Here is a 21,461-nt window from a genome sequence, read left to right on the forward strand (position 1 = left end):
TATAAAGAAGTTTAATAGTAGGTCTAGTAAAAAGAAATATGTCATTTTTCAAAGGGAAGACTTTATTAATTTGTATCTCGTGATCCGTATTTTTAATGAAGAAAGCTCGCCACAAGAGTTTTCGTAACATTTCAATGACAGAATGTCTATCTGCGATTCTCTGCTGGATCGATATGTTTCTTAAGTGGATGAAAAGTGATTCAGTAACGAAAACGGTCGTAGGGGAATCTAGGTGAGACGGCGCAAACGGTGGCCAAGCAATGATGAACGGCCAGGATGGTTTAGCTATGTGTTTGGTGGATTTGGCAGATAATACCTTATTTTTACTTGACTTTATATTTTCATCGCGAGGAAAACTTGGTTCACTCAAATATGAATCAAACTGTGATACTGTTTAACTGGTGAAACTGTATGAGGTGAACAGAAAAATTGATATTTTAAGCTTTAAAGAAACTATCGCACATTGCCATAAGCCAAACAGAAGGTGATTTTCGTTCATCGCATTAAAAAAATATTTGGGCTCAACCGGGATTTGAACCCGGGACCTCTCGCACCCAAAGCGAGAATCATACCCCTAGACCATTGAGCCGCTTGGTATTAATGCTTCGGCATTTTCTTTCTTTCGTTTCTTCGATCTCTGTTTGGCCAACAACAGTTTTAATGTTTACCTGGCTTGAATGATGTGCACTCTTCGTTGGTTTGTTGCTGCACTAATTACTAATGAAGATTCATGTTTTCAAACTCCTTTTTCGTTATCATTTACATTCGAACGTGTTTTTGGTTTTTGTTTTTGTTTTCTTTTATGCTATTCATTTACGACATGTATTTGGAAAGAAAACATTATTTGCTTTTAATCTATACTAATATTATAAAGCTGAAGAGTTTGTTTGTTTGTTTGTTTGAACGCGCTAATCTCCGAAATACTGGTTCGAATTGAATAATTCTTTTTGTGTTGGATAGTCCATTTATCGAGGAAGGCTATAGGCTATATAGCATCTATTTCTTTTTTCTACATTCTTTTTATTCATTTTCTACGTTCTTTCTTTAGCACGATAATGCCTAGAAAAAAAACTCAGCTTTCCCGGCAGACTGCTACTACAAAGCGGCTGTGACATAATATTCAGTTTCTTTTCACATAATATTCAGGTAAAAATAATTAGGTTCCTGATTATTAATCTTACATCTCTTTTTTCTACATTCTTTTTATTCATTTTCTACGTTCTTTCTTTAGTACTATAATGCCTAGAAAAAGAACTAAGCTTTCTCGGCAGACTGCTACTGCAAAGCGGCTGCGAGTTTTGCGCAGCAATGGAACTGAGGATGAGAATATACATAGGTTGGGTACTCAACGAGCAATCAGTGAACAAAACCGTGCTAGGGAATCGAGCGTTGAACGTTCACAGCGTCTCGCCTCACAAAATTTCAGAAATTTGGCGTACCGACAACGGGAATCAAGCGCTGAACGATCTCAACGTTTGGCCTCACAGAATTCCCGAACTTTGGCTGGCCGCAATCGGGAATCAAGCGCAGAACGATCCCATCGATTAGCACAGCAAAATGCCCGATTAGCAAGGAATAGAACTCGCAGGCAAAAAGGTCAGTGCAGTAATTTAGTGAATGCTGCGTTTATTTATGATTGCACCCTTGACTATACTAAGCTAAATGATATTGATAATGGTAGAATGGATAAAATTTGCAACTTATGCCAAGCAAAAAAATGGGCGGCAGAAGCTCCTGGACTGTGTTGTAGTGGTGGCAAAGTAAATATACCTATAATTCCGCAACCTACATCAGTTTTAAAAGAACTGATATCAGGCTCACATCCATCATCAAAACATTTCTTAAATCACTCAAGACAATATAATACACTGTTTCAGATGACTTCCTTTGGTGCCAAAGAAATTCGTGAGGGAAACTTTATGCCCACTTTTAAAGTCCAAGGGCAAGTTTATCATTTGATCGGTGACATACTTCCAGCTAAAAGAGCACAACCCGAATTTTTGCAAATATATTTTGTTTCTCATGCAGATCAGATATCATTGCGCTCAAATTTAAACACTAGCTTGCAAATCGATCTTATCGACGTTCTCCAAACATATCTTCACGATCATAATACGTATATTAAAAGTTTTAAGTACAATCTGGAAAATAGAACACCCAATGATTTAAAACTTATTATTCATGCTGATGTGAAACCGCCAAACGAGCACCGAGGTCGGTATAATGCGCCGGTAGTAGATGAGGTAGCTGTTCTTTTAATCGACGAAGACAAAGGTCCCCGAGATATTGTCTTGACTAAGAGAGATGGTCGACTTCAACGAGTTTCTGAAATTCATAGATCTTATGACCCGCTTCAATATCCCTTACTCTTTCCCTTTGGAAACGACGGATACTGTATTAATATTCCACAGCAGGATACTACTGCTAGATTTAAAACAGTATCATGTATGCAGTTTTATGCATTTAGACTCATGGTGAGAATAAATGACTTTAACAGCATACATTATTTCAAAGGATTATTCAACCAATATTGTGTTGATATGGTGGCAAAAATGATTTCAGAGAGGCTTGACTTCATCAAAAGAAATCAAAAAAAATTTAGAGCAGAAGAATACATTCATTTAAGAGATGCCGTCGTAAATGATGGGATTATAAACGCTTCTAATATTGGCCAACACGTTATATTGCCTTCTTCATTTACAGGATCCCCCAGATTCATGAATGAAAAAAGTCAAGATGCAATGACATATGTATGTTAGGAAATTTGGAAGACCTGATCTCTTCATTACATTTACGTGTAACTCAGAATGGACGGAAATAAAAATTGAGTTATTACCTAATCAACATTCTTACGACAGACATTATTTGGTTTCTAGAGTATTTCATTTGAAACTCAAGAAAATGATAGACCTACTAACGAAGAAGAATATTTTTGGACCATCGAAAGCCTTTGTTTACAGCGTAGAATGGCAAAAAAGAGGTTTACCTCACGCCCACATTTTATTGTGGCTGGCTAACAAAGTACAACCAGATTCTATAGATGCAATAATATCGGCTGAAATACCTGACAAACAACAAGATCCAATTCTTCATAATATTGTCATAAAAAATATGATACATGGTCCTTGCGGATTTCATAATCCTGCGTCACCATGTATGAAAGAAAACGTTTGTTCTAAGAAGTATCCTAAACATTTTATTTCGGAAACACAAACCGGGGATGACGGTTACCAAACCTACAGGCGCAGGTCTCCAGATAATGGTGGACACACAACATTAATTCGTGTCAAAGGTACAGAAATGAGCGTGGATAATCGTTGGGTGGTTCCCTATAATCCAGTGCTATCACGAATTTTCAATGCACACATTAACGTAGAGTTTTGTCAATCGGTCAAAGCTATTAAGTACATCTGTAAGTATATTCATAAAGGATCTGATCAAGCCACATTTTCGTTACAAATGAATAACGATGAAGTAGAAAGATATCTAAATGGTCGCTATATAAGTTCCTCGGAAGCATTCTGGAGAATTTTCCAATTTTCTATTCATGAACGTTTTCCGGCAGTAGTTCATTTAGCAGTTCATTTGGAAAATGGACAAAGAGTTTATTTTTATAATAATGAAAATCTCCAAGATCGTGTTAACAATCCTTCATCAACGACACTTACAGCGTTCTTTGATCTTTGCAGAAGCGACGATTTTGCAAAAACCCTTTTATATCACGAAGTTCCTCAGTATTACGTGTGGCAAAGAAATTCATTTTCTAGAAGAAAACTTGGGCAAGATGTTGAAGGATATCCCGGTGTAAAAAAAGACACAACTTTAGGCCGTGTTTACAACATTCATCCAACTCAAACTGAATGTTTTTATTTAAGGATGTTACTGCAATATGTTCGCGGTCCAGTGTCATTTGAACATCTAAGGACCGTGAATGGTGTTATTTTCCAAACTTATCAAGGCGCTTGCAAGGAATTAGGTGTACTTGAGGGAGATGAACATTGGGAAAATACCATGTCCGATGCTGTCATATCCGAGTCAGCTACAAAATTAAGGGAATTATTTACCATCATCCTTATATTTTGCCAACCATCTGACCCCTTGGAGTTATGGAATAAATTTCGTAATGCTTTATGTGAAGATATATTAAACAGACTGCGTAATGAAAATCAGGATATGACATTAGCATATAATGATGATGTATACAATGATGGACTAATCATAATTGAAGATAAAATTAATGAGATTTGCGACAAATCCCTAACTGATTTTGGGCTTCCTGCATCAAAAAGAAATTATTCGCTTTTGGACCCGTTAGAAGTAGCATTGCGAAAACCATATGATATAAATGAATTAAATGAGTATATTATTCAAAATGAACCAAGATTGGTTAATGACCAGGTGACAGCGTATAATGGTGTTCTGCAAAGTGTTCGTTTCAAAGAAGGAAAATTTTTTTTTTTGGATGCTCCCGGTGGAACCGGAAAGACCTTCATTACTAATCTTATATTAGCAAAAGTAAGGTCTCAGGGACAGCTAGCCTTAGCAGTAGCGTCGTCAGGTATCGCTGCAACTTTATTAGCAGGTGGACGCACAGCTCATTCCACTTTTAAACTACCCCTAACTGTTTCTTTAGAGAAAGATAGCGTGTGCTCTACACGTAAAAATGGACCTTTGGGAAAAGTTTTACAAGATGTCAGTTTAATAATCTGGGACGAATGTACCATGATCCATAGAGCTCACGTAGAAGCTCTAGACAGAACTCTTAGAGATCTTAGAAGCTGTGATAAAATCATGGGTGGGATTACTGTTATGTTTGCTGGGGACTTTCGACAAACTTTACCCGTAATAGTAAGGGGAACTAGAGCAGACATTGTAAAGTCTTGCCTTAAAAGTTCTCCATTATGGAAGTTTGTAAATATTTTAAAATTATCGACAAATATGAGAGCCCATTTGGGGGGAGGTAGTAACGGGTGATTTTTTTGAGGTTAGGATTTTCATGCATTAGTATTTGACAGATCACGTGGGATTTCAGACATGGTGTCAAAGAGAAAGATGCTCAGTATGCTTTGACATTTCATCATGAATAGACTTACTAACGAGCAACGCTTGCAAATCATTGAATTTTATTACCAAAATCAGTGTTCGGTTCGAAATGTGTTTCGCGCTTTACGTCCGATTTATGGTCTACATAATCGACCAAGTGAGCAAACAATTAATGCGATTGTGACCAAGTTTCGCACTCAGTTTACTTTATTGGACATTAAACCAACCACACGAATGCGTACAGTGCGTACAGAAGAGAATATTGCGTCTGTTTCTGAGAGTGTGGCTGAAGACCGTGAAATGTCGATTCGTCGCCGTTCGCAGCAATTGGGTTTGTGTTATTCGACCACATGGAAGATTTTACGCAAAGATCTTGGTGTAAAACCGTATAAAATACAGCTCGTGCAAGAACTGAAGCCGAACGATCTGCCACAACGTCGAATTTTCAGTGAATGGGCCCTAGAAAAGTTGGCAGAAAATCCGCTTTTTTATCGACAAATTTTGTTCAGCGATGAGGCTCATTTCTGGTTGAATGGCTACGTAAATAAGCAAAATTGCCGCATTTGGGGTGAAGAGCAACCAGAAGCCGTTCAAGAACTGCCCATGCATCCCGAAAAATGCACTGTTTGGTGTGGTTTGTACGCTGGTGGAATCATTGGACCGTATTTTTTCAAAGATGCTGTTGGACGCAACGTTACGGTGAATGGCGATCGCTATCGTTCGATGCTAACAAACTTTTTGTTGCCAAAAATGGAAGAACTGAACTTGGTTGACATGTGGTTTCAACAAGATGGCGCTACATGCCACACAGCTCGCGATTCTATGGCCATTTTGAGGGAAAACTTCGGAGAACAATTCATCTCAAGAAATGGACCCGTAAGTTGGCCACCAAGATCATGCGATTTAACGCCTTTAGACTATTTTTTGTGGGGCTACGTCAAGTCTAAAGTCTACAGAAATAAGCCAGCAACTATTCCAGCTTTGGAAGACAACATTTCCGAAGAAATTCGGGCTATTCCGGCCGAAATGCTCGAAAAAGTTGCCCAAAATTGGACTTTCCGAATGGACCACCTAAGACGCAGCCGCGGTCAACATTTAAATGAAATTATCTTCAAAAAGTAAATGTCATGAACCAATCTAACGTTTCAAATAAAGAACCGATGAGATTTTGCAAATTTTATGCGTTTTTTTTTTTTAAAAAGTTATCAAGCTCTTAAAAAATCACCCTTTATAACTTTCCCTTCAAAATTACTTTTAGTAGGAGACGGGAAAATACCTCATTTTCAAAATAAAATTGGAATTGACCGCGATTTAGGAGTAAGTGTAGTTAACATTGAGGATTTAATATTAAAAGTTTACCCTGACATCAGCGAAATACAAAATAAAAATCACCATTGGATGTGTCAAAGGGCAATATTGGCGGCGAGAAACAGTAGCGTGGACGAAATTAATGACATAGTTTTAAATAAACTTGAAGGAGATATAGTCACATACACATCTATTGATAATGTAATGGATCAAGAAGATGTGGTCCATTACCCACAGGAGTTTCTAAATTCTTTAAACCCAAGTGGCCTTCCTCCACATTCCCTTAAGCTAAAAATAGGCGCCCCAATAATTTTACTTAGAAATCTCAAACCACCTAAGTTATGCAACGGGACCCGACTTCAAGTCAAATTTCTTCGCAATAACGTGATCGTTGCAATCGTTTTGACTGGTCCAGCAGTTGGTCAAACAGTACTTATACCTCGCATCCCGATGATCCCAAATGATATACCTTTTCATTTTAAAAGAATTCAATTTCCCCTTAAGCTATCTTTCGCCGTTACAATTAATAAATCGCAGGGGCAAACATTTAAACACGTGGGGATCGATTTACGTCAAGACTGTTTTTCACATGGCCAATTATATGTCGCGTTGTCAAGATCAGGTTGCGGAGAAAATCAATATGTTCTTCTGGCACCAGAAAATAAAACAAAAAATATAATTTACGCAGAAGTTCTTTGATAACAGAAATAATGGACCACATCTTCTTGATCTATTACATTATCAATAGATGTGTATGTGACTATATCTCCTTCAAGTTGATGTCAGGGTAAACTTTTAATATTAAATCCTCAATGTTAACTACTCTTACGCCTAAATCGCGGTCAATTCCAATTTTATTTTGAAAATGAGGTATTTTCCCGTCTCCTACTAAAAGTAATTTTGAAGGGAAAGTTATACTACCTCCACCCAAATGGGCTCTCATATTTGTCGATAATTTTAAAATATTTACAAACTTCCATAATGGAGAACTTTTAAGGTTTTTTGTTACACGGTTCTATACATTTAACATCCGATTTTTCATACAAATATAAACATTTAATACAAGCATTGTATAATTATTTAACGTTCATACATACGTAATTCTTGAACCATTGTGTAAAATCATTATACTTAAATAAAATAAGTTTTTATAACGATTTGTTCGAAAGCAGTGCGTTTTTTTTCTATTAAAGAAAGTGACCTAAATCGAACGTGAACACCAAGGTGAGTTAATGTACAGACGCGGACGAAGATAAAGACGAAGCCCAAAATCACTATTTCAAGGGGACAAAGTCGCGGGCACAGCTAGTATACGTAATAAAAGAGATTGTTTAACAAATGTTTATAAAAAAATACTGGAATAAGGTGGGACTAAATTCGTTTGAGATAAATAATTCGTTGCTTTATGACACCCTATTTCAATATCTATAGTCTATGTTCTGAATTTCTCCAGTCGAATAATGCAATCCAATATAGTACACTCAAGTTTCAAATCATATCAAGGAATGGGTCTGTGAAATGTCCATCTAGCTATTCTCATTTCACTAAGTTGGATAATATTTTGGTGAGGTAATAGCATAGCACTGGCCCCGACTGACTGACTACCTAACTTGGAAACTAAAATTATATCTATTGACAATGAGAAACTAAGAAAAAAATTATACCCACAGGGAGGTCTTCATAAGATAAAGTCGCCGATATAATGTTTGTATGTATCATTTGTTTTACGATTTATTCGAAATAAAAATTATATACTTCTAAAAAAGACCCTTTACATGATAGTTATTATTTAACTGATATGCCAAATTGATTACTCAGCAAAATTACATTGATACCAAAAAGTCGTTTCCTGATTTATATACAATATGGTTATCTCATCATTTGAATCTTCTATTTATCAATGACTGCTATTACAGGCGCATTTCTATAAAATATATGTGACAGGATTTACATATTTTACTTAATTACATGAAGTTCACAGAATATTTTCCACTTTTTACAGCTTCACATTTAATTCGATAGAAATCAACAGTTTTCACTTTTTATGCGCTTGTGAAAAACCCCTTAACTTTCATTGGGTTTTTATGAGCTGCTTTAGTTAACTAACTGACTTCAAATTTGAAAATACATGTGAACTTTTTCACATATATTTACTATTACACAATACTGATTGCCAACTATCCCGTGTAAGTATATAAATGCCAATGTCAACAGAGTAATAGATGTGTGCAAGAGCTGAAAAATAATGTTGTGAATAAAACTTTTTTGGTGCTAAAAAAGCAGCAGTTAAAAAAATAGTAATAAATAATAAAGCATGTAAAATGTCATTATTACAGCGCATAACAGACAACTGCGTAAAACGTAGAACAAAAGAAAAACGCAGGAAAAAAATGCATAATATTTAATATACAATTTTTATATATTCGCATATTTACTGAAATATTAAAGTAGTCAGGAGAGAACCAGAATTTCCCGAATAAAAATGTCAAGTTCTTACAAATTATTCGAAAAGCTTTTATAGAAAATGTTACATTAGCAAATAAATATTTTTTCAATAATAACTCGAAGCACCTCGACCAAGTTAAAATTAAAGTTGTTTCTGAGACTAGTTGTGGTACTAGATATAATTTGATTTTGAACTAATATAAGACTGGCATATTTCAAAACGAATTTCAGATAGATATCTACATATAATATAATGAATAGCAAAATGTGTTGCTAAGCGCATAACTCGAGAACAGCTGAACAGATTTCGCCAATTATTTCTTACAATATTCCTTGAACTACAAGGATGGTTCTTACGGCGAGAAAAATTAAAAAAATCCTGAAAAACTCTAAAATCCACACTTTACTAATCTACCATACAAACCTATAATAGATATACGAATGAATTGCTCTGTTCGTTAGTCTCGCAAAAAGTCGAGAAAGGCCGATCTGGCTAATTTAAGACTTGCAATATACGTGGAAGGCCAGGAAAGATTAGAAAGTAAGTAAATATGGAAAAATTGCGAGGAAGTTAATAATAAGAGAATTTTTTCGAGTTGACAACAAAAATATGAAAAAAGAAAACAACAAATAATAATATTTTCAAAGTTGTCATTGTTGCTTTGTTAAAATATTTTGTCATTGTTCAATTGTATAAGGTTGTGTCGATAGCCCAAAATAATTTGTAACAAATTTATACTATCGCAATTTATTGCTATAGTTTTATTAAGATAACACACAATTTGACCTATATATTGGGCATAAAGTCCAATAGAAAATCATCATATATATGAGGGCTGACGTAATTCCTGAACCAATTTCACTAATTTTCACCACCAAGGTTAACGGAAATAGGGGCAACTTGGCACCTGTTAGAAGCACCTTGGCACCTTTAAATGACTTCTAAATTGCAAATCAAAGAAGCACCAGTCTGCATCAGTCGCTATAGCGAAGATTTTCCAGATATTCAAGAAATCGCTGGAGGTACTGCACAGGACTTTAAAAGATTTACGCGTTGGCAGGTGATTTACGCCAGACTCTCCCAATTAACATACGAGTGTTTTTGCAACAATATCAAATTGCGATTGTACAAGCAGTTGGAAATGGTAGGGTCGCAGTTGACACCTCGATGAATTAATAACATTTCCAAAAGATTTCTGTCACTTCATTGACTCGAAAGAGAAGCTTATTTATCGAGTTTTACTTGACATGAAACCTCAATATGATAACCATAAATGACTGATTGAATGACCTTATTGGTGGTAAAAAACAAAGATCTCGATTATTTTAATGCGACAACTTAAAATTTCGTTTCAGGAGAGTTGACACAGCTACAAATCAGGATGACGTAGTCAATTAGCCCACAGCCTATTTATAATTGCCTGGACTATCCCTACTCACTTGCAATTAAAAAATGCGTGATTTTACCGGTTATAACGTTTTCGTCTTTATGCCCAAGAATTTTTTCTCACAAAATACAAAACGTGTGGCCGGGTCTGCTAGTATACATATATAACTGTTTTGAACTAGTATGGGACTGTACGAAATCCGGCAAATGATAAAAAAAACTGTAGCGCTCTTATTGAAAAACCCTTTGTATCAAAAATTTAATAGAAATATGAAGACAGAAAACCAAATCTTTATGTATGGTAAATAAAACCTATTCCGTAACTTTATAGACAAAATTCAAAAGTTTCTAACGATTCAAAAATTGATATCGACAAATGAGCGATTGAAAAGCACTCACAGTCGATGGTTGAGAGATTGATCGACACTTACAATAGCACCGATAGTCGAGCAAATTCCGACCAAATATACACAAAGTCTTTAAAATAAATATTGGCGAACTACGTGAGTGTAATTCTGAAAATATGAAAGCATTTTGTGTTTCTCTTTTGCATGCGTTAGTGAAGCTAAATTTACTTAAGCAACAAGTGTCGAAAGAAATCGCAGCACTGTGGGACGTACTTCAATCAAATATTTAAATTAATATAGTATGTTTCTAACCAAAAACCACAAAATATTCCAAAATGAAAAAGAAGATATTTTTATTTTATTAGAACGGTTATGCTATCCTAAAGGTTTATTAAAATAAAAAAATAAAATAGTTTAGTTGAACGTTGTTTTTATATGAGTTTCCTCGTCACTAACATATGTACATATATCTGATTGGTGTAAACTAATAGTGTTTTCTGTTCTCGATGAAAATGCTTCTTCTTTATATTTCAGCATTATACACATGACCTGTTTGAATGTATTCCATATTTTACATGATAAAAGAAGAAAAAAATGTATTCCTATTATGCTGGTCAAATCTCACTCACAATTTGAAAATCCGACTACAGGGCAGAATAAATGTTACATCTTGTTTTAGAAAAAAAAAAAAACATTTTAAGTTTGAGTAAATCATCCAGTTCGTGTTATTACACAATTTTTTTAATCGTTTCTACTACATAGGTGGCCACCAGCGCAATGTACACTGTCTCTGGCGATGTAACTTTTTCTTAAAGTAACCGTTCGAGCTGTTGCCGGTGCGTGCATTTGCCAGATTCCTCAGGCTGTGATAGATCCGCTTCGAGGCCACCTCCTGCAGCTGTTCACACTGACTGAATGCCAATTGTGAGCTGACGATTGTCGCGACTAATGCCGATGCGAATAATAATACCGGTACGTGACTGTAGCCGAAATGTTGCGATTGTGCCTTACGTTTATGTGCACTCACACGGACACACACACGCGTGTAACTACGACAATAACATTAAGGAAAGGAGTCTCGTTGCAACGTATGAATTTTTCCTTAGCTCACTTTACTGTATGTTAAAATCAGTTTATATTAAATTTATTATGAGTAAAAATAGTGAAACGAGGCTTTATGCAATCGTACGTATATTAGGGTGGTTCTTAAAGCATAAATAATATTTTTTAACAAAAAGAATTGAACAAATAGAGTTGCACAGCTGAACGAGTTAAAGTCAATTGAAATTCGAGCGCCTTTCGACACGCTTTAAGTGCTTCCAAAGAATCATTATTATATGGTAGCACCAGGAAACCTGATAAATTATTTCGTAATATCATAGACAGACCACAAAGTTAATCCCGATTAACTGCGCATTTAATCAGTTCCAAATATGAAGGTGACAGACGGCAGCAAATAGGTTAAAAGCGAACTCCCACTAACTCTCTAAAATTTTGAGAATTAAATGGGAGTTAGCAATCGGAGTTAACTCAGATAACACTCGAATTAACCCCCATTAAAGCAATTAATCCGAATGAACGCCGCCGTCTGTCAGGGGTATAATGGAAATACATACTTATGAGAAAGAGTGATCACTGGAGATAATTTAATGGGTATAAATATACATACTATACTTGTAAACGTAAGAAAACATTTTTTTCTTTTGAGCGATTTCGCACAGATACAGTTTCTGATTTCCATCTCAAATATTAGATAATGGAGAAATAATCATATTAAGTACATTTAAAATATGATGACTGATATTGTATGTATGTGATTGGCGTTGCAACCGTTTAGCCGGTTATAGCCGAATCGACGATAGTGCGCCACCTGTCTCTCTCCTTTGCAGTTCGGCGCCAGTTGGAGATCCCAAGTGTAACCAGGTCGCTCTCCACCTGGTCCCTCCAACGGAGTGGAGGCCTTCCCCTTCCTCGGCTTCCTCCGGCGGGTACTGCATCGAACACTTTCAGGGCTGGAGTGTTTTCGTCCATTCGGACAACATGACCTAGCCAGCGTAGCCGCTGTCTTTTTATTCGCTGAACTATGTCAATGTCGTCGTATAACTCGTACAGCTTATCGTTCCATCGTCTGCGGTATTCGCCGTTGCCAATGTTCTGAGGACCATAAATCTTGCGCAAAATTTTCCTCTCGAAAACTCCTAGTGTCGTCTCATCTGATGTTGACATCGTCCAAGCTTCTGCACCGTAAAGCAGGACGGGAATGATAAGTGACTTGTAGAGCTTGATTTTGGTTCGTCGAGAGAGGACTTTACTGTTCAATTGCCTACTCAGTCCAAAGTAGCACCTGTTGGCAAGAGTTATTCTGCGCTGGATTTCGAGGCTGACATTGTTCGTGTTGTTGATGCTGGTTCCCAGGTATACGAAATTATCTACGACCTCGAAGTTATGACTGTCAACAGTGACGTGGGAGCCAAGACGCGAATGCGCCGACTGTTTGTTTGATGACAGGAGATATTTCGTCTTGTCCTCATTCACCTCCAGACCCATTCGCTTCGCCTCCTTATCCATGCGAGAAAAAGCAGAACAAACGGCGCGGTTGTTGCTTCCGATGATATCAATATCATCGGCGTACGCCAGGAGCTGTACACTCTTGTAGAAGATTGTACCTTCTCGGTTTAGCTCTGCAGCTCTTATAATTTTTTCCAGCATCAGGTTAAAGAAGTCGCACGATAGTGAGTCACCTTGTCTGAAACCTCGTTTGGTATCGAACGGCTCGGAGAGGTCCTTCCCAATCATGACGGAGCTTTTGGTGTTGCTCAACGTCAATTTACACAGCCGTATTAGTTTTGCGGGGATACCAAATTCAGACATCGCGGCGTAAAGGCAACTCCTTTTCGTGCTGTCGAAAGCAGCTTTAAAATCGACAAAAAGGTGGTGTGTGTCGATCCTCTTTTCTCGGGTCTTTTCCAAGATTTGGCGCATGGTGAATATCTGGTCAGTTGTCGATTTTCCAGGTCTAAAGCCACACTGATAAGGTCCAATCAGTTTGTTGACGGTGGGCTTTAGTCTTTCACACAATACGCTCGATAGAACCTTGTATGCGATATTTAGGAGGCTGATCCCACGGTAATTGGCGCAGATTGTGGGATCTCCCTTTTTATGGATTGGGCAGAGCACACTGAGATTCCAATCGTCAGGCATGCTTTCTTCCGACCATATTCTGCAAAGAAGCTGATGCATGCACCTTATCAGTTCTTCGCCGCCGTATTTGAATAGTTCTGCCGGTAATCTATCGGCCCCCGCTGCTTTGTTGTTCTTCAAGCGGGTAATTGCTATTCGAATTTCTTCATGGTCGGGTAATGGAACATCTGTTCCATCGTCATCGATTGGGGGATCGGGTTCGCCATCTCCTGGTGTTGTACTCTCACTGCCATTCAGCAGGTCGGAGAAGTGTTCCCTCCATAATCCCAGTATGCCCTGGACATCGGTTACCAGATTACCTCCTCGGTCTCTACATGAGGATGCTCCGGTCTTGAAACCTTCGTTAAGTCGCTTCATTTTTTCATAAAATTTTCGAGCATTCCCTCTGTCTGCCAGCTTCTCAAGCTCTTCGTACTCACGCATTTCGGCCTCTTTCTTTTTTTGTCTGCAAATGCGTCTCGCTTCCCTCTTCAGCTCTCGGTATCTATCCCATCCCGCACGTGTTGTGGTCGTTTGCAATGTTGCGAGGTAGGCAGTCTGTTTTCTCTCCGCTGCGAGACGGCACTCCTCATCGTACCAGCTTGTTTTTTGTCGTTGCCGAAAACCAATTGTTTCGGCTGCAGCGGTACGCAGTGAGTTTGAGATGCCGTTCCACAGTTCCCTTATACCGAGATGCTGATGAGTGCTCTCAGAGAGCAGGAGTGCAAGTCGAGTAGAGTATTTCGTGGCTGTCTGTTGCGATTGCAGCTTTTCGACGTCGAACCTTCCTTGTGTTTGTTGACGGGCATTCTTTGCTGCACAGAGGCGGGTGCGTATCTTCGCTGCGACCAGATAATGGTCCGAGTCTATATTTGGTCCTCGGAGCGTACGCACGTCTAAAACACAGGAGACATGTCTTCCGTCTATCACAACGTGATCGATTTGGTTCCGCGTGTTTCGATCAGGAGACAGCCAAGTAGCTTGATGTATTTTCTTATGCTGGAATCTGGTACTACAGACGACCATATTTCGGGCCCCAGCGAAGTCGATCAGCCTCAGGCCGTTTGGCGATGTTTCGTCATGGAGGCTGAATTTTCCGACTGTTGTGCCAAAGACACCTTCTTTACCCACCCTGGCGTTAAAATCACCAAGCACGACTTTTACATCGTGGCGGGGGCAGCGCTCATAGGTGCGTTCTAGGCGCTCATAGAAAGCATCTTTGGTCACATCGTCCTTCTCTTCCGTTGGGGCGTGGGCGCAAATCAGCGATATGTTGAAGAACCTCGCTTTGATGCGGATTGTGGCTAGACGTTCATCCACCGGGGTGAATGCCAGGACTCTGCGACGGAGTCTCTCTCCCACCACAAATCCAACACCAAATTTGCGCTCCTTTATATGGCCGCTGTAGTAGATGTCACAAGGACCCACCTTCTTCCGTCCTTGTCCCGTCCATCGCACTTCTTGGATGGCGGTGATGTCAGCCTTAAGTCGTATGAGGACATCAACCAGCTGGGCAGAGGCACCTTCCCAATTAAGGGTCCGGACATTCCAGGTGCATGCCCTTATATCATTATCCTTAAAACGTTTGCAGGGGCCGTCATCAAAAGGGGGGTGTCTCATCCGAGGCTTTCGTAGATTTTTCATTGGGGGGTGTTTTTATGTGGTGGGTCCCAAACCCTACGCACAACCGCATAAGCGGGCTTCGCCTTCTCACTTTAGCTCGCCTTCAAACGGATGTCTGTTGGCTACCCAGAGGATACTTGGTCTAAAACCGGAAGTCGTGAGCTGCTTGAACCATGTGGAGAAGAATCGTTTCTGGCCACTCCCAAGTGAGTGACAATCAAAAACTTTCCTCACTTGCGTGAACTTCTACACATGATCCCATCCTCCTACTGATGGAAAAAGAGGAGAATCGGTTCAATACCACGCCTACTCCTCGTATAAAACCATTTTAGAATTCCATCTGATTCGTCCTCTTTACAGTATGTAAATCAAGCACCAGGGATAATATCGAAAATAAAAAGATTTAATAAATATTGTACTGGAGGTATGGCATCGCCGATCTAAAAACTGTTGAAATTGGACTACAACTTTTCAAATATGAGCCAGTAAATCTCTTTGATATTTTACAAAATTCAGAGAAAATATTTTCTTCTAATAATGTGCCTCTGTGGTTAAAAAATCGACTAAAATTGGGTTATTACTTCCTCTAGCTCCCATATACTTAATATATTGCGGATTTTCAATATTCCGGTAGGTCTTAAACTCTCTATATATAATGTGACTTGGTAGCGATGAAAACAGTGACATCGGTGGGAAAGATACTTAAAAAATTCGCATGATTTCAATTTCTTCAACCGCCTCCGATTTAGTAGATTAAAAATTCAATAGACTATGACTTTACTGTTGCAAGGCTGGCAGTTTAGTAGAAACTAGTTTTATGATTTCTTATGATTTCAACTACATTGTCGGATGAAATGAAAGCGCAACCAAAAAATTGATAATAATGAAAAATATATAAGCAATTTTTTTATACCCCAATCCGCCTTATTTCTTCAATATGTTAGATCTAAGCTGCAATCTCCGTTCTTAGGTGTGTGGTTATGTCTGTTCCATAAAACATAGTACAGAGTTGTCTACGATAATTTTAAAGACGGACATTTCAACAAAACTATCGAAAATATACCTCGGCGAAGGTTGAATACATTATTGTTAATTGTAAGGATTTTTTCTTTTCCGTAATTCAATAATTGAGTTTCTACAGTATTTTTAATGTATTTATTTCACGGTTTTTTATCTTTTTACTTCTAAATGTTGAATGGATTATTGTCATAATTTGCTTTACAAAAAAAAAATGTCATAATAAAACATCTTCTTATGTCGCTTTTGAAGGAACAACGAAAACAATTGAGCGATAACTGCATTCATAAAACTTTCGTCGTCTGTCGTTTGCTGCTGCCTCGGAGCTAAACGTCGACTTGTGCAAACAGTTTTATTCTTCTACGTCCCTTATTCGGCGTACTCGGCGTACTCGGCGATAAGTATAAAAGTTTGTACTTTGATGATATTTGCTTTTCGCTCTATTATTGAGATACTTTCTCTTTAAATAAATATATATAAGTATGCTAAACACTTGTATCAATTCAGCAACATTTTTTTGCTCATACTATTTGAAGTTTATATGAACTAACTCATTTTCGGCTAAACGTTCACTATAGTTGGGAGAGTGACGCCCATGAACTGATATATGAAATATCCTGGTCAACCTCAATGTCCGTTAATCATGCGGAATCCTTTTTTAATAAATTTTTTTTTAATTTCATAGCTTGCGTTACCCGTAATATGGTAATAGTGTTGAGACTGATTAAAATGGTTTTAAAGCAACCAAGCTCAAAACAATTCCAAATATGTAAAGTTTGTTCCATAACAAAATAAAAATATAGATGACCACAATTTAACTAATCAAAATTCACTATTTATGGGGGTGAGACCATAATACATATATAATTTATGTCAAAGTCTAACTAATAACCAATCAACCATTTCCGAGTGACCAGTTATAATTCAAATCATTGAAAAAACGCAGTCCTGGATCTGGAACGATCGGACATAGGTTATTGATCGCCTTCTGGCAATATCTGTAAAAATTTAGACTTCATACACTTTTGCCAGATACTTCCCATTGCTATGGATGCCTCAGTGATATCTGTCCAGTTACAATTGTGCACATTCAAAGAATGTATGTATGTTCGGCGTTGTCTTTTGTCGCGTTATTGTATGGATATAACGGCTCTTCGACTTCTCCCATCCCGTGGATGTATTTTTTAATATATTCGTGGACGAATAGCAAATGTACGACTTGACCATATGTTTAGATAACTTATAAGGCTGGACGTCCATCTGCCGTGACTCTCATTCTCCTATCTTCTTTGCTTTTTCTGTTCTTTTTTACTTTCTTCTTCCCCTCTTACTTTCATTAAATTTGTTGTATGTCTCTAAATTTCCTATCTAAGCACCTTCGATCTAGCTGAAAACTTCATAAAAAATTATTCAGTTTCAAAAAGAACACTGCACTTCTCTTTGAAATACATTACAGTGACTCTAATATGAACAGAAGCCAATATGATATGCTCTCTCTAAACCAGTTTAAAGGGATGAAAAATTTCTCTGAATTTTTGTATGTAGATTCTACCATCTACCCCTGAGTCGAACTCTTCGAATTCTTTGATCTATATCAACAGATCTCCTAAGGCTCGTCCAAACAAGGGTACCATCAAATGTGTGTATGTATGTATGTTATTGGCGTTCAACCGTTTAGCCGGTTATAGCCGAATCGATGAGAGCGCGCCACTCTTCTCTTTCCTTCGCAGTTCGGCGCCAGTTGGAGATTCCAAGTGTAACCAGGTCGCTCTCCACCTGGTCCCTCCAACGGAGTGGAGGCCTTCCTCGGCTTCCTCCGGCGGGTACTGCATCGAACACTTTCAGAGCTGGAGTGTTTTCGTCCATTCGGACAACATGACCTAGCCCGCGTAGCCGCTGTCTTTTTATTCCCTGAACTATGTCAATGTAGTCGTATAACTCGTACAGCTCATCGTTCCATCGTCTGCGGTATTCGCCGTTGCCAATGTTCTGAGGACCATAAATTTTGCGCAAAATTTTCCTGTCGAAAACTCCTGGTGTCGTCTCATCTGATGTTGACATCGTCCAAGATTCAGCACCATAAAGCAAGACGGGAATGATAAGCGACTTGTAGAGTTTGATTTTGGTTCGTCGAGAGAGGACTTTACTGTTCAATTGCCTACTCAATCCAAAGTAGCACCTGTTGGCAAGAGTGATTCTGCGCTGGATTTCGAGGCTGACATTGTTGGTGTTGTTGATACTGGTTCCCAGGTAGACGAAATTATCTACGACTTCGAAGTTATGACTGTCAACAGTGAAGCCAAGACTGCAGCTCGTATTATTTTTTCCAACATCAAGTTAAAAAAGTCGCACGATAGTGAGTCACCTTGTCTGAAAACTCGTTTGGTATCGAACAACTCGGAGAGGTCCTTCCCAATCATAACGGAGCCTTTGATGTTGCTCAATGTCAACTTACACAGCCGTATTAGTTTTGCGGGGATACCAAATTCAGACATCGCGGCATAAAGGCAGCTCCTTTTCGTGCTGTCGAAAGCAGCTTTAAAATCGACAAAAAGGTGGTGTGTGTCGATCCTATTTTCACGGGTCTTTTCCAAGATTTGGCGTATTTGGTATACAAAATCTAAGAGCTTTCTCCATTCCAAAATGACATGAACATCGCAAAGCTTCCATTTAATCATAGTACCTCACAACTCTAAATAACATAAAATTACAAGAAACCACACTTGGCACATGTAAGAAGCCGAAGAAATTCCCAGTAAGGAAGTCGTAAATGTTGTGCCAACAAAAACAACTGCAACCACATACGCATATTTAATAACTGTACATATTAACAATAACCACTTGTTCTGTTCCAAAACTATGCAAAATTTGAGCGAACAACCGCAAATTAAGCATAAGTATATATAACGGTCGCACTGTGTGCTAACAGTTAATATCACATGGTGTCGTTGTTTTTACTGGTTACCCAAAGAAAAACACGACTTGTAATAATTTCAAATAGTAAGACGTCTCTGAGCACTGCTGAGCGCATATACACCCATATGTGCAAACAATAACAACAACAACAGTAGCAGCAGCGTTGTACACCTTAAAGTAAACACAAAAGCTTAATGTGAAATTTGTTATTGTTGTTAGTTAGCATTAATGGGACTTGTTGGCGGAACTTTTTTATCAACTTGTTATTTGGCTCGCAGTTACATGTGTGTTGCATGGAGTTTATGGCCAAAACCGAAACCAAAACACCCAGCCACATAAACATCGTGCAACCAGCAACAAAAACAACAATACGAAAGCAATATGCAATAGCAGAAAAACAAGTACTTAGAGAATCGAGTCAACAAGCGTCTGAAATGTTACAGCCAACAAATAAACATGACCGAAACTAACTGACACCATTGCCACAATGGCACACACACGCACACATCTGCATATGTAAACGCAAACGAGCAAATGTTGAATTCAAGCAAACTCATATGTAGAACAAAATTTTGGTCACTCTTTTTCTTGTACTTTTTGTTTTAATGTGCACCCACACACCGAAGAAGGCACAAGGACTCTGGTCTTCAGTTTTGCATCTCTGTTTGCTGTTTGCGCTTGTCTGCACGTGCCAAAGTTCATGCAATGCCACTTGCAACGCCAACGTATTTGTACCTCTCCGCTTGTTTGTTTGCATTTTAGTGTTGTTGTGTTGTTGCTGTGATAGGTACTGGTGTTATTGGATGTGTGTGAGTGTGTATGAGCGTGTGTGGTCGCCTAGCGATTATGGAAATGTGACTGAGCTGTGACGCTGTTGATAACTCGAGCGATCGAATAAAGCAAAATAACAGTTAACTGTGGCAATTTGGTAAGCAAGTAAACAACTGAAAAAGTTCCCATTCATTGGAAGCCAATGAAAGTCACAGCAACAATTTGGATAAACTCCAATTAGAAATGAAAGTGTACATAGGTATATGTGGCAGAAAGTTAAGTAAATAAGAGAAAATATCTGCATCCAAATAATTTCAATTTTACCTCGTTGAGGTTATCAGCTGCAAGAGAGAGCTGCTTTTTTTTTGAGAGATTTTAATGTGACACTGAAATGTCAGTTGCTTAAGGTTTGATAAATACTTGGAAGCGATTGATATTAAACACTTTTCACTTCTGCTTTACTCAGCTAGAAAAGATATTCTATTCAGTATAGACAAGATAATATTTTCAGCAAACAAAAAATCTCGCATTAAAAACAATTTCAACAAGTAAGGAAATGCTAACTGCGGGTGCAACCGAACATTTTATAATCGCAATTCACTGATGTGGTATGCATTATATCAAAGATTATATGCTCACTTAAATTGGCTAAGATATCTCACATATTAACCGATTTATAAGATTTTAAGCCCATCGTATTTTTGAAAAACCTATAAGTAGGTAAATGGAAGCTAGGAGAAGTTTTGACCCGATTTTAATGATTTTTGGAACAGAGACACACTATTAGAAGAAAAATATTTCCGGGGCATTGAAAAGTTATAGTCCGATTTCGACAATTTTTTCTCAAGTTATGCCACAAATCATATACAGTGTTTGTGCAAAGGTTTGTTCCGCTATCTTCATTGGTTCCTTATGGATACATTATAAAGTGAAGGAATGTGATGGAATTGAGTTATAGGGGAAGTGGTTGTGAACCGATTTCATTTTCCACATGTGTCATCAGAGTGTCAAGAAAATATTATAAATCGAGTTCCATTGAAATCGGTCGGGTAGTTCCTTAGATATGGTTTTTGAGCCATAAGTGGGCCCATTTTCCATTTTGTAAAAAAATCTGAGTACAGCTCCCTTCTGGTATTTCTTCGGTAAAATTTAATGTTTCTTAAGTTTTTCGTAAGTGAGCACTTTTAATAATTTTAAACATAACCTTTGTATGGGAAGTGGGCGTGGTTATTATCCGTTTTCAACTATTTAGTGTATAATGGGGTACGTAAGGGAAGCGACTGTAGAAAGTTTGGTTTATATAGCTTTATTAGTTAACGATATACATACAAGAACCCATAATAGGGCGGATATTCCCCTCATTAATGCGACTCTTGGTATCAATTTTTCTTTTATAACTTTATTTATGGGTTAGTTATGACACT

The 21,461-nt window shown here is 37.9% G+C and overlaps 1 protein-coding gene and 1 non-coding gene across 2 annotated transcripts in view; both read right to left on the reverse strand.

Annotated features, from left to right (window-relative positions):
- Positions 1-21,461, reverse strand: part of LOC128919730 (sex determination protein fruitless-like) — a 73,939-nt gene that overhangs the window by 5,870 nt on the left and 46,608 nt on the right. The gene's annotated exons all lie outside the window — the stretch shown is intronic.
- On the reverse strand, positions 518-589 carry Trnap-ugg (transfer RNA proline (anticodon UGG)). The gene has a single exon. It is a non-coding gene; the product is annotated as a tRNA-Pro (tRNA).

This window comes from Zeugodacus cucurbitae, chromosome 2, assembly GCF_028554725.1.
Source record: "Zeugodacus cucurbitae isolate PBARC_wt_2022May chromosome 2, idZeuCucr1.2, whole genome shotgun sequence".
Lineage (NCBI taxonomy): Eukaryota > Metazoa > Arthropoda > Insecta > Diptera > Tephritidae > Zeugodacus > Zeugodacus cucurbitae.